Source organism: Crocodylus porosus, unplaced genomic scaffold (assembly GCF_001723895.1).
Source record: "Crocodylus porosus isolate Cpor-Errol unplaced genomic scaffold, CroPor_comp1, whole genome shotgun sequence".
Taxonomy (NCBI): Eukaryota; Metazoa; Chordata; order Crocodylia; family Crocodylidae; genus Crocodylus; species Crocodylus porosus.
The window spans coordinates 15,363,265-15,367,877 of record NW_017728886.1 but is presented as its reverse complement, the minus strand read 5'-3'; positions in this window follow the sequence as shown (position 1 = coordinate 15,367,877).

The window sequence follows — 4,613 nt, the reverse complement described above, 5'->3', positions numbered from 1 at the left end:
CTGTAGCTCCCGCAGCCGTCCTGCGCCGGGCCCGGCCACCCGCCTCGGCCTGCGCGCCGCCATCTTGTGCAGGCTTCCGCCCTCCCTCCCCTTCGCCCGCGGCGCCCGAGCCTAGGCGGGGCTGGGCTGAGCCTGCCTCGGCCCCAGCTGCGGCGCCGGGAGCGGCCAGCGGGGCAAGGCCCCCGCCAGCTGCCGGCTCGCCGCCGGCGCAGGGCGCTCCCACGGCCCCGAGGAGCTGTCCCCAGTGGGCCTGGTGTGCGCCAGAGCCGGCGGGAGCAGGGGTGTTTCTAGACAGGAGGCGGCCTGGATCAGACCAGGCCAGCTGTAACCAGCCCGGTGCTTTGGGAAGAGACCGCGGCCGGCAGCCAAATCGCCCCGTGAGAAGGGAAAGGACAAGTCTTGAGGCAACCAAGAGGAGTCCCCAAGCAAGGAATGGCTGCACACGCACCCTCCTCTGCCCAGCCCCTGCCAACATCCCCGCCGAGCTTCCCCCAGTGGGTCCCAATGGGTGCTGTTGTGTGCGGATAAGGGAGTGAAGGTCTCTGCCCTGCTGCAGCCGAAGAGCGGCCTGCCCTGCCCTGGGGCTTCCTGGCAGACCACGGCCAACGCCAACACGCTCGGTGCTCCCCGCAGGCCGGGGGGACGCTGTTGTCAGTATCCCCCAGTGCGGCGAGGCGGCGGGATACTTGTGTCCATAATTTGTTAAAAGTATACCTTCTGAAAGATTTCATGTGTGCAGCCATTGACAGCTCACTAAAACTCATTAAGTGGCCCTCCAGCCAAAATAATTGCCCACCTCTGGCATAACAGCTTCTGCTTCCTATTTGATTCACTGTACAGCCGGACCCAGAGTTACGTGGGGGATACGTTCCTGAAACACACTGTGTAAGTTGAAACCGTGTAACTTGAGGCGTTATGTCAATGGAAAACGGGGATAGGGACCTGAAATCAAGATTTGATAACATTATTTCATAATAAAAGGATATTTAAACACAAAATAATGGAATTAATAGCCTTATTAAAACCTTTACTCACAAATTATTCATCTGATGGAAGAGCATCTGGCTGCACTGAGTTATCTGGCTTCTTCAGAGAGGTGCTTGAAGAAGGAGGTGACCCTCTACTGCTTGGCATTCCTGTCCAGTTCCTTCTGGAGCTCCTTTTGGCATGAAAGGAGTTGATCTAAGCCCCTCTTAAAGTTAAGACTCCTTTCCATGGTGGGGTCAAGTTCCACGGTCTCTTCACTCAAGTTTTGAGCCTTACACAGGAACTCTCGAATGGCTTTAGCGGTGAAGGCTGGCTTAGCAGATTCTGACTCTTCCTCTTCCTCACTGTCGCTGCTGGATGCAGCAAGCTGCTCAAGTTCCTCATTTGTTGGTTCCTGTTGGTGGGAATCAAACAGCTCAACCACGTCCGCATCCTCGATGTCTTCAAATCCCTCTCCTCCCAGCCATTTGGCCAGCCTCGCAATGTCAGCGACTTTGTTGTCGATGGTGGGGAAGCCTCTGAAGTCACTGATGATCTCAGGCCAGAGTTCATGCCAACAGGCATTCGAGGTTGGAGGTTTGACCTCCTCCCAAGCCTCCTGGATTACGCTGATGCAGTCTAAAATGCATCGCTTTCAAAAATGCATCAGATTCTCCACTTTCCCTGCGTCGATTGTGTCCAGTGCCTGTCTGTAGAGCCTCCTGGTATAATAAGACTTGAAAGTCTTAATAACGCCCTGGTCCATAGGTTGTAAAATTGAGGTTGTGTTGGGAGGCAAAGACAACAGAAACGTTGGGATCAGCAAAGGACAATGACTCGGACATGTGACCTGGCACATTGTCCAACACAAGAAGGACCCTGAAAGAGAGATTCTTTTTCGCAAGGAATTCCTTCATTTCCAGTACAAACGAGCCGTGTAGCCGGTTCTCAAAAACAACACGTGACCCAGGCTTTCTTATTGGAACACCACACTACCGGCAAACATTTCTTGTTTTTATCCTTTAGCGCACATGGATTTTTGGCTTAGTAGGTTTGCACTTAAAGTCCCCTGAGGCATTTGCACAAAACAAAAGGGTTAATCTATCTTTAAATGCCTTGAAACCACTGGCCACACCTTGTTCTTTGGTTAAATAAGTCCTGTTACCCATTTTCTTGTAAAAAAGTCCTGTTTCATCACGGTTGAAAACTTGGGTGGGTTTGTAACCTTTATCTTCAATAAATTCTAAAAACTGGCTTGAAATTGCTAGCACTGTCCACATCAGCAGATCCTGCTTTGCCTTGTAATTTCACATGTTGCAGATTATACCACTGAACAAATCTGTACAGCCAACCTCTACTAGCAGCAAATGGCTTGGCGTCACTACTCTCTCCTTCACTCCCGGCTACGGGCTCATACAGAGACAAAGCTTTAGCCCTAATTGCTGCGCCGTCAATAACTGCTCCCTTTGTATTGGTCATTTAATTGATGCAAAGAATAAGGAGTTTCTCAACCTTCTCTAAATGAGGAATTCTAGTCACCAACAACACTCTAGAACTCACAGGGGTTGTCGTTTTCATGCAGTCTCTAATTTTATACTCACTTTTTTTAATGGTGCACACAGTTGATTCACTTAAATTGTATTGGCAAGCAATCGATGCAGCACTATTGTCTTCTCTTAATTTGTCAAGGATTTCTATTTTCTGCTCTTTTGGGCACATCATCAAGACTTTCTTTGATGCCATTTTCACAAATGTTCAGGGGTTAACGTAACCAAAAATGATGGACAATCTTGGAGGAGACGACAAGCGATGCTAACACTATTTAAGCAGACTCCTAACAGCGTAAACATGAAGCAGGGTATCACATGAGTTGAAGCATGGTCATGTTATATAAAGTGTGTATATGTGAATCAGAGTAACTCGAAACCGCATAACTGGGGGTCCAGCTGTAGTCCGTCTTGAGGTCTTGTCCTTTTTTTATCTTGTAGGTGAAGCAAAAGGACACCTGCCTGCAGTGTCTTTCTCCCATACTCTTTCCAAGTGGTTCCAGATTCACAGGACATCATGAAGGGGAACTCAGAGAAAAAAGAGAGCTAATATCTATGCCTTCAGTGTCAGCACATAGCAGTGGTTGTGAAAAATAGGGAAAACCCTAATGGCTTTGAGTGAGATGCCTTGTTAAGCTGGGTCTGGAACAAACACACTGACATTTTTTTGCAGAAATTTCACCTTTTATAATTACAAGATAAAAAAATCAATATAGGAATTCTGACTTACTTTAGATATTGCCTGGCCCAGTGGTCTAAATGTTTTTAGACCAAAGTCTCCCTTCATTGGACTCCGTTACCAATAGGATTCTTTTTGCCAGAGACTCCCAAGGATTGACACAGCCCCTCATCCGATTTGATATTAAGTAAACTGTATTAGTAACCCCTAGACAAAATTACAGGTTTCCTCCCCATAATACTACCTGGCAAGTGGCTTAGACGTTTCAGCGGCAACCTTCAGGGTCCTCCCCGGGTGTGTTTCTGGCTGTTTTGAGTGAAAAGTCCACAGTTGCCCCTGTCTCCCCACAGATACAGCACAAACACACACCTTTCCCTTTGTTTGTCCATTACTTTTGTAACGTTCTTATCCCAAAATGTCTAGTTCCCTGGCACTGCACCAAGCATTTCTTATATGGTACACCAAGCCTATCTTTCTTTTGGTTATCTTTCCTTATAGGGAAAGTGCTATATATTGCTCACTTACAGTACTTCAATTACAGCACTTACTACTTCCAATAGCTTATAAGGCACTCTGTTCAATTTCATTGCTTAGATCTGGGAAGGCCTGGACTATGGCTAAAAGCCTTAGCATAACTCAGTTTGCCTGCTAGAGATTCAAGGCACCCCTTGGAAAATGCCAGCTTAGCTTTCACTCATTTTTTAACTAGAGAAAAATACTAGAGCAATTCTCCTGGTGCCAAGGACTCAGAAAGATCACAAAAGGTCAGCATGTTTTTGACACTAGGGGTTCCTATTGAAATCTCTGGGTTTATCTTCTGAATTGTGTAGGTGTTTGCACATCTAGCAGTGCTAATATTGAACAGCAGTCTCTTGGCACCCTTACAAGGATTTCACAGCACTCCAGAGTGTTACAGTCCAGCCCCATAAATGGACTTATCCCTCTTGTGGGAGAAAACCTGAGGGTCTATTTGTAAGCCTGATAGGGAGTTGCTTTCCATACCCATTGAGTCCTTGGCCTCGTTGCTGATATTGCCAACAAGAAAGCCAACTGCCAGCTTTGTCTTATTTTTATCCTGTGTGGACTCTTTATCCCTGGGCTCCTGGCCCATCTTTGTCAGTTTTGCCCAATCAAGTGCTGCATATTTGTATCCAGTTCTAGGTGAAACTTTAATATCTCATTAATTTTCAGAAGATTATATTTGGCCTTTCCATGCATTTTTTTTTCATTTTCAGTCATTACATCATATGTCCTGGATGCTACTTGTTTTAGAAATGCAGCTCTCTTGTTCCAAGATTAAAAGTCTCTGATACATAATCCATTTTTCATCTTCAATGGCACAAAATGTTCTGTTGATTTGTCAAAGCATTTTCTTTCTCATATTTTAAACTATATTTTTATGCAAGAACTCATTGCTGAAC